This window comes from Jaculus jaculus, chromosome 13 (assembly GCF_020740685.1).
Source record: "Jaculus jaculus isolate mJacJac1 chromosome 13, mJacJac1.mat.Y.cur, whole genome shotgun sequence".
Taxonomy (NCBI): Eukaryota; Metazoa; Chordata; class Mammalia; order Rodentia; family Dipodidae; genus Jaculus; species Jaculus jaculus.
In genome coordinates this window covers 88,165,376-88,182,440 of record NC_059114.1, presented here as the reverse complement: position 1 = coordinate 88,182,440, position 17,065 = coordinate 88,165,376, and the positions used below count along the sequence as shown (strand labels likewise).

Sequence of the window (17,065 nt, the reverse complement as noted above, 5' to 3'; positions counted from 1 at the left end):
TGCAGTGAGAGCCTGAGCATCCAGGAGATGTCCAGGGAGATCGGGGCCAGTGAGGACGCAAGACTTCCTGTACTTCCTGAGATACAGAGCTGGGGGTGCAGTGAGAGCCTGAGCAACCAGGAGATGCCCAGGGCATGGCAAGGCAAGGCAGGAGAGACGAGCAAAGCGCCCGGCAGCCAAGAGGCAGCTTTGGAGATATCTAGTCCTGATGAATTTATTTGTTCGGGGACTTTGCAAGGGCCACACCTGATGGCCCAGCAGTTTCCTAGCCACCCGCAGTCGGCAGGTCCAGTGAGTCCTCTCCCTATCATTATATACATATAATATATTATATATTATTATTCCCTTGCTACCATGGCATTGCGTGTGGCTCCCTCCGAACACCAGCTGGCTTGGCTGCCTACTGAGGGGGAATGTCTTTCTCTAAGTGGAAGAAGTGCTCACCAGTGATCCATCCCTGCTGAGCTGCCGCTCCTCTGCCGAGCCAGCGGGCTGGCGCTGGGGTACACAGAAACTCTCTAGGGTCTGTTTACACTGGGAGGAGCGGTGGGCGAAGGAGGGAGGGAAGGCATGCAGGTCCCCGACTGTCTTTTCCCCAGGCAGCGGCGAGCTGGTGCCAATTCCAGGAAGGCAGGACTGTCTGGACAGGAAAGCATGGCTGAGCGTGTGCTGGGAACAGCAGCCCATCCTGGGGCAGCAGAACCTATTTTCAACCGGACACTTATTTTCGGCAGAGTAGAGACCTGGGAAGGGCCGAATGACTCAAGCTGGAACGGTGTGCTGCGGTTTCTGGAGCGCCCAGTGCTGACAGTGATATCATGGGGTGGTGGCGGAGGGGACAGACACAGGACAGATATAGTGTGGGGGTCACAGAGGACAGCTCTAACCATAAAGGTGAAGTAAAGACAGCCGGTGTACTGCGGGAGAAGTGTCCAAGGAGCTCTGAAGGATGAGCCAATTTAATGCATTTTCTCTCCCTCTTCTTTCTTCTTCTTCGAATGCTAATTACTTAACAGTTCTCCTACCATAAAATCTCCTTCTGGTTGCTGTTAGATCACAGCCTAAAGATAAATGTCCCCAGATTTATTAACTGCCCTAATTTGGAAATGTGCTGTGGTTAAGAGCCAGCCCCCATAGGCAGATCTCTTTTAAAGTTACAGTTAATTATCTTTCCCATGGAGGTGACAAGCACGAGAAACACACGAGCGAGCCCGCCATGCAGCAGCATTACCAAATAAGCTTGCTTCCTAAGCAAAGACGGCCTGCAGATTCGTAAAGCAAGGCCTGGGGGGCAGCGGCGGCCCCTTCTCCGAGTACGGGAACGTGGCACTTTGCACTGTGTTATCCCAGGACTTCGAAGGCACTACTGCAATGGCTGAAGCCCCAAGCGGGGCGACAGCACTGAGCCCCGGTGAGACCCCTCTGCGTCGGAGGGCCTGGCTGGCGTGTCCCTTGCTCTGGGAGACGTTCTGTGGTAATGGAAATACAGGGAGGCACAGGGGCAGCGTGCCCACCCACCCACCGGACCTCACTCATCGCCCACCGCGGCAAGCAGCTGCTCTCTTCTGGAGGCAAATCCTTCATGTCTGTGCACAGAAACCATTTTTCCACTTCCCCCGCGGCATGCGAATGCGAAATGAACCCTGATGGTTGTTGATTTGGAGCCATTACTACCAGATATGAAAATGCAGTCAGCAAGAGTGGGGGGAAAATTTACCTAGACAACAGCAGTAAAATCCAATCCTTGAACAGTGTTGTTCATTACTTCAGTAAAACCAAACAAAAGAAACAATAACAAAAAGATACAGCTTTTGTGCTGGAGGGACGGCTTAGTGGTTAAGGCATTTGCCTGCAAAGCGAAAGGACCCAGGTTCAATTCCCCAGGACCCACGTTAGCTAGATGCGCAAGGGTGGGGGAGGCATGTGCATCTGGACTTTGTTTGCAGTAGCCCATTCTCTCTCTCTCTTCCTCTTTCTCTGTCAAATACATAAATAAAATAACTTTTAAAAAAGATACAGCTTTTATCTAAACCAAGAGCTCTTATAATGATACTCTGTGGTAATTAGGCTCATTTATGATGCCAAAGTCATGTGAAACTGACTAACAGGACACATTACATTGAGAAAGCCAATGCCAGGTTCTGTGAGCAACCTTCACCCTTCCCGTGTGAGGGTGACAGAGACTCTTCAGGTTCCAGTCCTGGGATGCGCAGAGCCTATGGGGCTGGGCAACTGTTCCTTTTGCAATCAGACACTTCGTTAGTGTCCTGTTCCGGGGAGCCTTTTAGAATTAAAATTATTTGTGGAGCGGGGGGGGCTCAGTGAGTGGAGTGCCTGCAGTGACCGCGTGCACAAGGACCCACGTGAGTGTGGATCCTCGACACTCAGATGAAAGGAGAGCTTGGTGGGTGCACACGTGATCCCAGTGCTGGAAAGATGGCGGGCAGGAGGAGCCTTAGGGCTCAGCGCCCTGCCGGTCTAGCGCATGGTCTCCAAGTTACGTGGCAGAGCCGGGCGTGGCGGCACACGCCTTTCATCCCAGCACTTGGGAGGCAGAGGAGGAGGAGCGCCGACAGTTTGAGGCCACCCCGAGAATACATAGTGAATCCCAGGTCAGCCTGGACCAAAGCGAGACCCTACACCTCGAAAAACAAGAAACAACAACAACAAATATGTGGCAGGGCTGGAGAGATGGCTTGGCGGCTAAGGCACTTGCCTGCAAAGTCTAAAGACCCAGGTTCGATTCCTCAGTACCCACATAAGCCAGATGCGCAAGGTGGTGCATGTGTCTGGAGTTCATTCGCAGTGGCCAAAGGCCCTGGTGTGTCCATTCTCTCTCTTTCTCTCAAATAAATAAATAAAAATGAAATTTAAAAATGGCTGGGCATGGTGATGCATGTCTTTAATCCCAGCACTGGGGAGGCAGAGATAAGAGGATTGCCGTGAGTTCGAGGCCACCCTGAGACTGCATAGGGAATTCCAGGTCAGCCTGGGCTAGAGTGAGACCCTACCTCGAAACAACAACAACAACAACAAAAGCATTCTCCCCAACGGGGGATCTCTTCCTCCTCACCACTGCACCCCGCCAGACCACAAAACTTTTAAATATAAGACATCTTTGGGTGGGAGAAAACCAATGGAAGCCCAGAGCTTTAACAAATGTTTAGCTTTACTGAAGATAAAAATTACCCTTTAGTGATCCTCTGAGAGTCAAATAGAGTAGTCCCTTTATGGCAGTCTCTGGTGAGTATTACTTTCTTATCACTTGCACTACGGCCCTTGTCTGAGGCGGTGAGCGGAGGCTGGCCGGGGGCTTGCAGGCCAGGCGACAGACACACTGCAGGTCACAGGGTCACAGGTACAGGCTGATGCCGTGCGCCGTGCTGCTTGGGGGGGCCATACTACCGGGCCAGGGCCATGGCAGCACTTCTCTGGGCTTGAGCATCGCGTTGTCGGCTATAACTGTCCTCCTGGGGTCGCTTGTACATGGAAAAAAGACCCTGAATCCTTAAACTGATTCCCGATAAAGTAACAAAAGAGGAAGAAACAAGCACGTTGGGCCTCTGCGCTAGAGAATTCATTCTCTACTTCCGGAAGCCCATGCTATTTTAGATTAAAAAAAAAAAAAAGACAAAACAGCAAAACCCAGCAAGCCTGAGGAGCCTGACAACTGGAGTTTTGGGTCCCTAGAACCAGTGTAAAGCCAGATGCAGTAGCCCAGGCATCCACAATCACAGCGCGCCCATGGCAAGCCGGGAGGCAGAGCAGGAGGACCCCGGAAGCTGAGACACAGCCTCAAGCAAGCGAAGGTGAAGGCACATCTCAAGGGTGTTCTCCCACCTCTGACCTCTGTTTCTATGCTATATTGCATGGGATGAAGTGTTTCTTGTGTCTCTTTCTTCCTGCCCAGACATCAACCAACTACCAGCAAGAGGTCCTGAGTCACACAGTGCTCTGTGCGGTCTGCCGAGATGGTTCTTCTTAGGCTGGGAGAATTTAAGTTTTTTTTTTTTTTTTCCCCACTGTTTCAAAGGTTTTCTATATGGTAAGGCAGGAGACACAGCACATATAATAAAACTGGAAAGATCCAGGAAAGGTTAGAATGGCTCCTGTGCAAGAATGACAGACAAAATTTGTAAAATATATTGAGTATCTGTACATGATCATACATACATTAAGACAAATGTTTCCTTTTTTAATTCTTTCATACAAACATTTCTTAAATAATGTTTTAAAATCAAGTATTGCCTTTTTACTTTCCTGTTGGAAATAATACTCACTCTTACATGACATAGTAATGTCACACATAACTAGGAAAAATACATTCTGAAAATCCATGTTGGCAATGAAAAAACTTAACCTATTCTTTGTCATTTATCCTGGTTTCTTCAAAAATGGATTTATTATTCATCCATGCCTGTTGCACTTACATTCTCATTTCAAGAACAAAGTAACCAACCGAAACAGCTTGTGGGAAGAAACGATGTATTTTGGCTTACTGACTTGACGGGAGGTTCCATGGTGGCAGAGGGTCACCACGGCAAGACAGAGCACGGAACACTGCCAAGGGGAGCTGCATATGACATTCATACGCCTACCCCAGTAACGACTCTCCCCCAGCAAGGCTCCAGCTCCCAAACTGTCACCAGCTGGGGACCTAGCATTCAGAATACGTGTGTTTACGGGTGACACCTAACTCAATGATAGTTCTTTTTTGTTTGTTTGTTTGGTTTGGTTTTTCAAGGTAGGGTTTCACTCTAGTCCAGGCTGACTTGGAATTCACTATGGAGTCTCAGGGTGGCCTTGAACTCACAGCGATCCTCCTACCTCTGCCTCCAGAGTGCTGGGATTAAAGGTGTGCGCCACCATGCCTGGCTAAATTCTTAAGCATCATTTGTCTTAGGCACCAATCCTTAATCTGAACCAACTATCAGAACAGTAAACCTATTATAATATATTCCATTTTTACATATGTCCCTCTTGTTTAAATATTTATATAAGGAGAGAGGAAGAGAGAGACAGAGAGAGAGAGATTGGGTACACAGGGCCTCTTGCCACTGCAAAGGAACACCAGATGCATGTGCCACTTTGTGCACCTGGCTTTACCTGGATACTGGGGAAGGCTGGCAGACTTTGCAAACAAGCGCCTATAACCATTGGGCAATCTCTCAGCTCTGTCTGTAAGTCCTTCTCAATTATGAATCTCTACTAGCAGGCACTGTGTCCCTCTAAGAAAAGTTTATATGCTGGGGAAATGGCTTAGCGGTTAAGGCGTTTGTGAAGCTTAAGGACCGTGGGATTCCCCAGGACCCACGAAATCCAGATGCACAAGGGGGTCCATGCGTCTGGAGTTCATTTGCAGTGGCTAGAGGCCCTGGCGAGCCCATTCTCTCTCTTTCTCTCTATCTGCTTCTTTCTCTCTCAAATAAATAAATGAAATACAAAAAATTTTAAGAATAAATAAATAAATAAAAAGAAAGTTTATATGCTACTCAGGGGTGGGCATTTAAGGGAAAATGTTTAAATATGTTGGTGAGATATACACATAACACAATGAGAAGCTCTGATTTTATTTTCAGTTTTCTTGTCCTCAGGGTTTTTTTTTTTTTTAAACAGTTTTCTATTTTCCCATAAGCACAAACTCTTCAAGGGGTAGGAAACATGCCTTTCTGCAGGGACGGAGCACAGGAGTAAATGTTCGGTTCCCCTTTCTGAACTTCCCAAGGCTACATCTAAGGGCCATGTGAATCGAAGGCCTCCAAACAAACCTCTGGACCCACAGGAAGTGGGGTGATGACTCAACAGGAGGGATCCTTCCTGTGAGTCAGCCCCGTCTCAGAGTGACCCCAGAGTGAGCTCTGAGCTCACCAAGCCAAACAAAATAAGCTCGGAAACCAAGATTTTGTTCACGAGAGAGACGGCCCAGGAAGCTGGCGGCTGGCGGCTGAATCCAGCCCAGGCTCGCTCACTCTTGTGACTTGACTTCCTGGGGACCGAGCGCTGCCGAGCAGGCTTCTGAGTCCCTCTAAGAGAGAGAGCAGGCCAACTGCGATTCTAAATTTCATGGGCAAGGAGCTCTATTCTGAAAGCATGAACTTTAAAAACCACAAATCACAATTACAACTGTGATGGGCATGGAGGTCATGACTGCACCAGGTTCGGAGAGATCTATTACTGATTTTAAATTTAAAATACCCAAGTGAGGGGGCTGGAGAGACAGTTGAGTGGTTAAGCGCTTGCATGTGAAGCCTAAGGACCCCGGTTCGAGGCTTGATTCTCCAGGACCCACAACAGCCAGATGCATAAGGGGTGTATGCATCTGGAGTTTGTTTGCAGTGGCTAGAGGCCCTGGTGCACCCATTCTCTCTCTGCCTCTTTCTCGGTCTGTCGCTCTCAAATTAATAAATATAAATAAACAAAAAAATACCCAAATGACATGACTAATTCCACTAACTATGAACTTAAGTGTCCAGTCATTTATCTCAGGAATTGTTGGCAGTCTAAACAGACAGACAGACAGACACATACCCCTACATGTTTCATTTCTATTTTCCCCTTAGAAACCCCTACTATAGGGCTCTCTGACTTTTACTATTCCAAAATGATCATTTTATTTCTAAAACTAAAAGTCTTTAAGAGAAAAAAAACACCTTAAGATGAGATGAAGCCTTACAAATCATTGTCAAGGACACGCTTACCTCTTCATCTACATCACTGGATGGGACAATGCATTTGTAAAACTCTAGATTCAACACTATTGTCTCCATGGTGACACAATGGCATTTTACACAGAATTATGATTTCACCAGGGTACTTCGAGGTGAAGAAAGTAGGTGGGAAATAAATGGACTAATAAAAAGTAAAAGATAAATCATGTTTGTATGAGTACAGGTCATGACCCTTGGAGTGAAGCCCATAGAGCCTTCTAATGTGTTAACTCCCCTGCCCTGGGCAGCACACACATTCTGAAGCCTTCACAGAGCCTGCCAGCCAAACAGCCACTTGGCTTCCAAAAGTCCCAAGTCTACCAGTGAAACAAGCCCAGCCACTCCAGATCCAGCTACAGAGAAGAGAGCAAACAGAGCTGACCAAGGAAACATCAGGTCAGAGGCAGGAAAGGGGGAGAGAGAACCCCGGTGTCTTCACAGGCCCTAACAGCATCTGACTGTTCCGCACCATCCCCAAACACAAGCGAACAATTACCCTTGTGTGAGCAAACGACAGATGCACTCTGAAGCTGTGATTTTCAGACCACTGGATTTTCAGTTTACTAGCGTGTTAACATATTTCCACTTCAAATGAAACCTCTTTCCTTGGGGGTTTAACTCAAGGAGGGCCTTTGCCACTTTCTCTAAGATCCTATTTTGCTAAACAAATGCCTGAACATTTTTAATCTTTTTCCAAGCTAAACACCAAATCAGCCATGGGAGGCGGGCCTCAGGGCTGGAACATGCCCTTCACTCTTTCTTTCTTTCTTTCTTTCTTTCTTTCTTTCTTTCTTTCTTTCTTTCTTTCTTTCTTTTTTTAAATTTATTTATTTGAGAGCAACGGAGAGAGAGAGATAGAGGGAGAGAGAGAGATTGAGAATGGGCGCGCCAGGCCTCCAGCCACTGCAAAGGAACTCCAGACGTGTGCGCCCCGTTGTGCATCTGGCTAACGTAGGTCCTGGGGAATCGAGCCTCGAACTGGGGTCCTTAGGCTTCACAGGCAACCACTTAACGGCTAAGCCATCTCTCCAGCCCAGCTCTTTACTTTCTATTAGAGTACATGTTCAATATAACCCACCTTAGTTTCTTCTTTTGATTTTTTTAAACTTCATTATTTATTTATTTATTTGAGAAAGAGAAAGGGCACCCCAGGGCCTCCAGCCACTGCAAACAAACTACAGACTTCTGTGCCACCTTGTGCATGTGGCTTACGTGGGTCCTGGGGAACCGAGCTGAGGTCCTTTGGCTTTGCAGGCAAGCGCCTTAACTGCTAAGCCATCTCTCTAGCCCTTCCTTGACTTTTAATCTTACAAGGCCCAAGGGCCATAGGAGAAAAGAATGGCACCACTGTAGCCCAGTAAAAGTACATTTTGAGGTTGAATATAGAAAATAAAACATTTTCTTAGTTCAGTTCATTCTCGCACAGTCCATCCTTCCCTTTTCCATTTCCTGCTGCAAGTCCTATAAAGAGACTTAATCATTTGATATGAAGGTAAGGGGAAACAGACTTTTGTTTCCTGAAAATAAAACGGTAATTCCAAAATCCGGTGGTTTCTTTCTGTGCTTGTTTGTTGTTTGTTTTTGCCAAAGTGATCAAAACTGGAGCGAATGTTTCTGATGGGGAGCCATGCGTGCTCTGCCCTGCTCTCTGCCCATCTCACCCATCTGCACCTGGCTGTTAGTGCAAACCCAGCAATGCCTCCTGGGCTGGAAAAGACCGCTAGGTTAAAGGCGTGTGACGGCACACCGGGCAGAACCCTTCCCCTGGGTAGCAATCTGCCTCACCACCTTCGCCTTGTGAGCAAGTGCCTTATCCCCTGCTGCGACACGGTGGCCTGCCTTAGGCAAGAATCAGGTTAGGTTGGTTTGGCCAGCAGCCTCCAGCCTCTTTTATCTCCTTGGGTTCTGCAGGCCACTGACTCCTTGCTCTGCTTCTTTGGAGTGGAGCCTGATCTCTCTTCCCCACTAGCACGGCATTACCTTGACACCTCTGCAACCGTCCTGAGTGAAGTAAGTGTCAGGGTTTTTTTTTTGGGGGGGGGTGGGAGGTTGGTTTTTTGAGGTAGGGTATCACTCTAGTCCAGGCTGACCAGGAATTCAATATGTAGTCTCAGGGTGGCCTTGAACTCACAGCAATTCTCCTACCTCTGCCTTGCTGGGATTAAAGGCGTGTGCCACCATGCCCGCCTAGAGTTATCTTTAGTTGTTACATGAGACAATCAAACATGAAAGTACAGCTCTGTCCTCAAGTAACAATTCTAACTCTTCAAGGAAAGACCAAGAGCTCTGGTCAATAACTGACCCACAGGGGCTGGAGAAATGGCTTAACGGTTAAAGCATTTGCCTGCAAAGCCGAAAGATCCAGGTTCAATTCCTCAGGACCCACATAAGCCAAATACACAAGGGGCACATGCATCTGGAGCGTTTGCAGTGCCTAGAGACCCTGGCGTGCCCATTCTCTTTCTCTCTCATTTTCTCTCACTCCCTGATTGAAAATAAATAATTTTTAAAAAAAAAAAACTAAAATAAGTAAATAAATAAAATTTAAAAAAAATAACTGGCCCATGGTGAACAGTTCCAGCTGAGAATGCCAGTGTTGAGCTCTGCCCTACGGTTCTCTTCTTACATACCCACATTTGCGGGGCTGCCTAACCACAGCTTCCAGTAGAAGGTATTTTTCTGGTACCAATTTGAAAACTTCTGAAGATAAACTGGTAAAAGAGCTCTGCACTTACGAAATACTTCCAGTTATTATTCTAATGTGAAAAGCATATTTTGGTAATTTTCTTGCTTTTCCAAATGGAAGAACATTCTATTTGGCTGTACTAACTGAAAGGAGTTGGAGGAAGTTGGGGAAGGATATGGCCCCCGTTTGAACATGAGGCTCTGCTCAGATACAAGAGAGGATTGGCTTAGAAAAGCAAAGAAATGGGAGAGAAGCTCTTTTACTGAACAAGTCCAGGTTCGGTTTCCTCTAGACCCTGAACAGCTGCACGTGTGACTTCTTGCTCTCATGCCCCAGTGTGACTCAGCGCCACCGTGCCTGGAGAGAGGAGGACGGGACAGAGCCAAGAATGAGGAGGAGGATTCAGCTGAGACATAAAATCCCGGAGATGGGCTGGAGAGATGGCTTAGCGGTTAAGCGCTTGCCTGTGAAGCCTAAGGACCCCGGTTCGAGGCTCGGTTTCCCAGGTCCCACGTTAGCCAGATGCACAAGGGGGCGCACGCGTCTGGAGTTCGTTTGCAGAGGCTGGAAGCCCTGGCGCGCCCATTCTCTCTCTCTCCCTCTATCTGTCTTTCTCTCTGTGTCTGTCGCTCTCAAATAAATAAATAAAAATTAAAAAAAAAAATCCTGGAGATGCTGGCTCCCTAGGCTCTGTCCTCTCACAAGGTTTCCATTTGAGCATCACTAGTTTTCAGGAGACCCAGGTGTTTCAGCGTGGTTCTGAACCCCATGGCAAGTGCACCTGACTGGTCACCCCACCCCCCATCCCCACAAAAAAAAAGATTCTCCAAACCTCAGCCACCCAAGAGCAGGGCAGTCAGCACCCAGCTTCTTGAAAAGTGATGGATAATAAACTGTCACCCAGAGAAAAAATAAAGCTTACATTTGGGATGTGACAAAAGATGGGCCCACAGGCTTGGAATGTGTGCCTACATCTGAGTCCATGAATCTTTCAAACACAGATTGCCTCAAGTTTCTGTTTTTGTTTTAATTTAATTAATTAATTTGTTATTTGTGAGCGAGAGCAATAGGGCACACCAGGGCCTCTAGCCACTGCAAACGAATTCTAGACACACACAGCACCATGCGCATCTGCCTTTTACACGGGGTGCTGGGGAAATCGAACATGGGTCCTCAGGCTTTGCAGGCAAGCTCCTTAACTCCTAAGCCATCTATCTCTCCAGCCCAGGTTTCTGTTTTTAAACTCAAAAGCAATATAAAACCATCTTGGATGGTTCCATGGCACAGTGTTTACTAAATGCAAATGTTACTGGAGAAGATGCCTCAATTCCTGGAGACAGAAGAGCTCCCTTTTCTGTTGTTTATGGCGCACGGGCAGACGGAAAGGAGGCATCAAGGAGCGCAGGGCTGGCCGCGGGGCGGAAACGAATCAAGGCTTACTGATTCTGTTTGCTTTCCGCGGCTCTCCTCGGCAGCCCGGCTTTAATGATGTGTCACAGGTCATCTGACCGCACGTGGTGCAGCAGTTTTTATACCTTTTGCATGTAATCCTAAAATGATGGAAATCGATAAACACGAGGGGAAATGAGCGAGGTGGAAGGGTGGAAATACGGAGACTGAAAAGGGAGTGAAAGAACAAAAGGGAGGAAAGAGTTCAAGAAAGAATACAAGCCGGGCGTGGTGGCGCACTCGGGAGGCAGAGGCAGGAGGATCACCGTGAGTTCGAGGCCACTCTGAGACGGCATCGTGAATTTCAGGTCAGCCTGGCCTAGAGTGAGACCCTACCCCGAAAAACCAAATAAATAAATAAATCCATAAAGAATGCAGGTATTTCTGAACTACCATGAGAATACAGTTGCGTTGATAGTCTCGCTGAGCCCTTGTTATGCACTGTGTGTTCCTCCAGAGACTGACCAGTTTTCCTTACTTGCACTGACGCACACACCCAGTCCGGGAGACAGACCCGGCTTTATATGGCAGCGTGACCCTGCTGCCACACGTGAAGAAACAGAAGGCTGCGGATTCCCCCGGAGCACTTCGTCCAGATAACTGTCTCACGATGGCAGCAATGTCACAGACCTGGCTACGTGACCCATAAGGTCAGCATTCAGCCGAGACTGGCTTCATCTGTCTCATAAAAACTGTTTATGGGGCTGGAGAGATGGCTTAGCGGTTAAGCGCTTGCCTGTGAAGCCTAAGGACCCCGGTTCGGGGCTCGGTTCCCCAGGTCCCACGTTAGCCAGATGCACAAGGGGGCGCACGCGTCTGGAGTTCGTTTGCAGAGGCTGGAAGCCCTGGCGCGCCCATTCTCTCTCCCTCTATCTGTCTTTCTCTCTGTGTCTGTCGCTCTCAAATAAATAAATAAATAAAAATTTAAAAAAAAACTGTTTATGATAATAGAAGCAGTATGGTTTAAAACGTAAGAGCTCGGGTAAAGGGAACAAGAGACAGAGAGCTCAGCAGTGAAGGGGCTTGCTTGCAAAACCTAACTGCCTGGGTTCAATTCCCCAGTACCCACGTAAAGCCAGATGCACCAAGTGACACATGCCATCTGCAGTGGCAAGAAGCCCTGGCATGCTGATATTTTTTCTCTCTCTCTTTTTTCCTTCTCTCTCCCTACTTCTATCTGGTGGGCGTGGTGGCAGATCTCTTTAATCCCAGCACTCGGGAGGCAGAGGTAGGAGGACCCCTGTGAGTTCCAGGCCAGCCTGCAACTACATAGTGAATTCCAGATCAGCCTGGGATAGACTGAGACCCTACCTCGAAAATAAAATAAAATGAGAATCCACTATCATATGGTAGCAGATCTGAGGCTTCTTAGATCCATTTTAAATTACACATCCGTCCATTATGAATCCACCCAGTTCAATAATCTAATAAAACTTCCATCAGTAATCAACATTAATGAACTCAAAAGTTGGAGAGTCATCAAAAGCATGGGTGGTCTATGTGACAATGCTTTAAGCCAGCCAGGGTGACAGTTTGGCATCACCTTACTTAGAATTTCCAGGCATGGCTCCTACTCTCCTCTGAAATGGAATGACCCAGAACAGCCTCCACTCCAGAGAAGCCCCAGGGAAGAAAACGAGATCAAATGACTCAGGGACAAGTAGTGGTAGTAAGTTAACACAAACTGTTTTAGCTGGTTATGGCCTGGATCTGTGAGGACTATGGAACATCTGAAATCACGTTAGAGGGCCTTTTTCCTCCTGGTTATGCTAATGTTAATTTGCTGGACATGGTCGGAACTCCTTTGCTCCCAATGCTCAAGAGGCAGAGGATCACTGTGAGTTCGAAGCCAGCCTGCGACTACAGAGTGAGTTCCAGGTCAGCCTGGGCTACAGTGAGACCCTACCTTGAAAAACAAACAAACAGGGCTGGAGAGATGGCTTGGCGGTTAAGCGCTTGCCTGTGAAGCCTAAGGACCCCGGTTCGAGGCTCGATTCCCCAGGACCCACGTAGCAGATGCACAAGGAGGCGCACGCGTCTGGAGTTTTTTGCAGTGGCTGGAGACCCTGGCGTGCCCATTCTCTCTCTCTCTCTCTCTCTCCCTCTCTCTCTCTGTCGCTCTCAAATAAATAAATAAAAATAAACAAAAAAAATTTAAAAAAAAGAAGAAAAACAAACAAACAAAACATTAATCTCCTGGGACTGGAAAGATGGCTTGGCGGTTAAAGGTACTTGTTTTCAAAGCCTGCCAGCCCAAGTTCAATTCCTAAGCCACCCATATAAGCCAGACACAAACAGTGGCTCAAGTGGCTAGTGTTCACTTGCAACAGCAAAATACCCTGGCATCGTCTTTCTCTCTCTCTCTCTCTCTCACACACACACACACACACACACACACGTATTTGTGCACTCTAATAAATGAATAAAAATATAAGCATGAGCCTTCCACAAACATTAAAGCAAAACTTCCACATTTTCAGGGGGGAAATCTGATACAACAGAGACAGGTTTTGGTTGAAAATAATCTAAGAATTAAAGAAAGTGTTACGACTGTAACTGAAGTGATTCATTTATACTGTACCCCATCTACGTAGCTATGGCAACAGGAGACCTAGATACACGAGAGAAATACGGAACCCTTCACATTATGGCTCTCTGGTGCAGAGTTTTAATTTCCTTAAGGAAATGACAAACATTAAATCAGAGGTTCCTTTATCTTCTTTCCTCCGTGAAAATAAAGCCGACTCTCCTGGGGAAGAGCATTCCACCTGTGCAAACGAACACCAGGAACAGTTATAGTTTCCAAAATGTCCCACCAACAGTTCCCTTTCTAGAACCGACATTAATTTTCTTCAGTAAATGGTCTCCCTTCTCTCCTCCATCAGAAGTTGACAGTTAACTGATGAGCTCGTTTATGATCATTTCTGACCTGTACTGTCCAACACTGTCACCGCTGGCCACATGTAGCTCCTGAGCATTTGGGAAGTCACTGGTCTGGGCTGCAATGTGCTCTAACTGAGACTGAACACTGGAGTTCAGACTTACTGGAGAAGAAAGAGATTACGTCCACGACGATTCTATTGCATGTTGAAATGATAGTGTTTTGGATAAACCAGGCTAAATAAATGTAGTATTAAGGTTAATATTGGGCTTGAGAGATAGCTTAGCAGTTAAGGCACTTGTCTGCAAATCCAAAGGACTTAGGTTCAGCTCTGCAGGACCCACATAAACCAGATACACAAGGTGGCACACACATCTGGAGTTTGTTGGCAGTGCCTGATGGCCCTGGTGTGCCCATTCTCTCTCCCTCCCCTACCCCTCCCATGAATAAATAAATAAAATATTTTGGGAAAGAAAGATTACTGCCACCCATTTATTTTCACTTCTTATATGAGGAAACGAGAAAACTTTTAACTTCCTCTGTTACTCGTATGACATTTCTGTTGGATAGCCCCGCAGGAGATGCTTCCTTGGAGAAGGCAGCTTTCTCCTCACCATCTGAACACAGTGAATATTTCACACTTCAGAAATAGCCCATGGCAGCATCACACCATGACCCTTCCCTGGGCCCATCTGCTTAGAGATAGAATCTGCCATTGGAAAATCTTTTTAGCATGGCTACAAAGGTACAACTGCCTTTGTTTTGCAGGACAGTTCGGGGTGCATTCAGAGGCTATCCAAACACACAGACTCTACCAATCAAAGGCAAACATCACTACAGATTTTCAAATGCAAGAAATACATGAAAACCACTTCTGCCCTTTCCTTGTACCCTATGTACCTATTGTTAAATGCTACTAATGTGGGAATTATTGTGAGGTTAACTGGGCTTAGTGGTACTAATTATAGCATGCATAATTTTACATCACTAAGAAAAACCTAACATGAGCTGTGCATCTGAGGTGGACCATGACTGCTGAAAGGTCAAGGCGTGAACCTAAACTATTTTATAGGAAAATAACTTTGGCCAGGCGTGGTGGCATATGCCTTTAATCCCAGCACTCAGGAGGCAGAAGTAGGAGGATTGCCGTGACTTTGAGGCCATCCTGAGACTCCATAGTGAATTCCAGGTCAGCCTGGGCTAGAGTGAGACCCTACCTTGAAAAACCAAAAAGCTTTGGCTCATTCACTTGATTGGTCCAGACTGCTTTCCATGCACTTCAATGTCGTTTTGTCTATCATTCAGAATGTCAGAACCAACGATCGTAAATTTAAAGTAGAAGAAATTCTGTTTATAAAATGAATAGTTTGCTAAGGAAATGTCATATGGCAGGAAAGCAATATAGCATGGAATTTGGTTGACTCCTACAAACACTTCTGAAATTGAGACAGAGATAGAAACTAAGTGGATATTCTCAATGAAACTTGAGATCACAATACACACATGACTTTGAACTTCAGAAGTCATTTCCACACTTAACCATCCCCTTCTTCCTGTGGTGCTGCCCAGATAAACAGGCAGCAGACAGAAACCCGACGAACAGTAGGCGGTATGTAAGAGTATCTTACTGACCAAGACTGCAGAGGCCCAGACAGCTGGCGTGGAGGACAAAACTGGCTCCATAAATACACCAGGCAAAACCATCTGTCATTAGCAAGACCATGCCTTCCCTTGAAGTGGAAGGGGACAGTTCTGATGAAATAGGAGCAAGAAAAATTTAAAGGGGATAGAAATGACACTTTTTCCAGATTTCTTATTGACAAAAAGAAAAAAAAAAAACGAGGCCAGGGCGTGGTGGCGCATGCCTTTAATCCCAGCCCTTGGGAGGTAGAGGTAGGAGGATCGCCATGAGTTCGAGACCACCCTGAGACTCCATAGTGAATTCCAGTTCAGCCTGAGCTAGAGTGAGACTCTACCTTGAAAAAAAAGAAAAGAAAAAAAGGAATAAAGTCAAGAAGACTCAATCTAGAAATGACTGCCTGCTTAATGTAATGTTGTCTTGTTTGAAAATCAAAACTGAAACTGGGGCTGGAGAGATGGCTATGTGGTTAAGGCACTTGCCTGCAAAGCTTAAGGACCCACTTTTGATTCCCCAGGGCCTACATAAAGCCACATACACAAAGTGACACATGCGTTTGGAGGTCGCTTGCAGTGGATAGAGGACTTGGCACTCTTATTCTCCGATTGCAAATAAATTTAAAATAATTTTTAAAAACTGGCTAGAAGCATAAAGGACAATAATTAGTCATTTTCTCACATTAATACAGATATGTTAAAGCATTATCTCAGGATGGAGAGATGGTTTAAAGGTTAAGGCACTTGCCTGCAAAGCCAAAGGAGCCATGTTTGATTCCCCAGGACCCACGTAAGCCAGATGCACAAGGTGGTGCATCCGTCTGGAGTTCATTTGTAGTGCCTGGAGGCCCTGGTGTGCCAATTCTCTCCCTCTCTCTATCAGCCTCGCTCTGTGTCTCTCAAATAAATAAATTTTAAAAACTTAAGGCATGATCACTTTTAATTTTAAAACTCAGCTACATTTGGATTAGAAAGGAATGATGCAAGTCAACAGTCATGAATGCTAAACTTCAACAGGGCATTCTGCCCAAGAGCCAAACAAGACCCACTCCCAGTTCCCAGATGAGGTAGGCTGTGTTCCAGTCAGAACAGGAAGTCATTCCTCAACGCTGCAGGTTAATAAATGCAGTGAAACTTTGAGATCGTGTAATCCCCGGTGGTAGTGATTGAAGACACGCCTACTTCTGATACGCTATAAAAGGGTCCCTTGGCTCTTACGAATGAAGTGCCTAGACCAAAGTCTCTACTGAATTATCCCTGTTCCCAGCCACAGAACCGGCTGCTGGGCGTTTCGACTTTCAACCTGGCTTAGCCTGTCAAAGATCCTATCGGTGACCAGACTCCAGTTTCTAACCTAGAAAGGTGAACACAACACCTGGTCGGCACAATGCCACGGAAGTTGTATCGAAGAACAAGTGATAAGGAACACAGCTGTGGGGCCGGGGAGCTGGCTCAGAGGCTAAAAGCCAAATGCTAAGTGGCACATGCATCCGGAGTTTGTTTGCAGTGGCAGGAGGCCCCGGAGCACCCATTCTCTCTCGCGCGCTCTCTCTAGTAAATAAATAAGTGAAAGATCAAGCTGGGCATGGTGGCACACGCTTTTAATCCCAGCACTTGGGAAGCAGAGGTAGGAGAATCTCAATGATCTCAATGCAGTCTCACTTTGAGACTACACAGTGAATTCCAGGTCAGCCTGGGTAGAGTGAG

At 46.6% G+C, this 17,065-nt stretch overlaps 1 protein-coding gene and 1 non-coding gene across 2 annotated transcripts in view; one reads left to right on the top strand and one right to left on the bottom strand.

Annotated features, from left to right (window-relative positions):
- Ankh (ANKH inorganic pyrophosphate transport regulator) overlaps positions 1-17,065 on the bottom strand; it is a 157,716-nt gene that overhangs the window by 89,392 nt on the left and 51,259 nt on the right. The gene's annotated exons all lie outside the window — the stretch shown is intronic.
- Positions 4,046-4,155, top strand: LOC123454348. Its single transcript, XR_006633318.1, has one exon. It is a non-coding gene; the product is annotated as a U6 spliceosomal RNA (small nuclear RNA).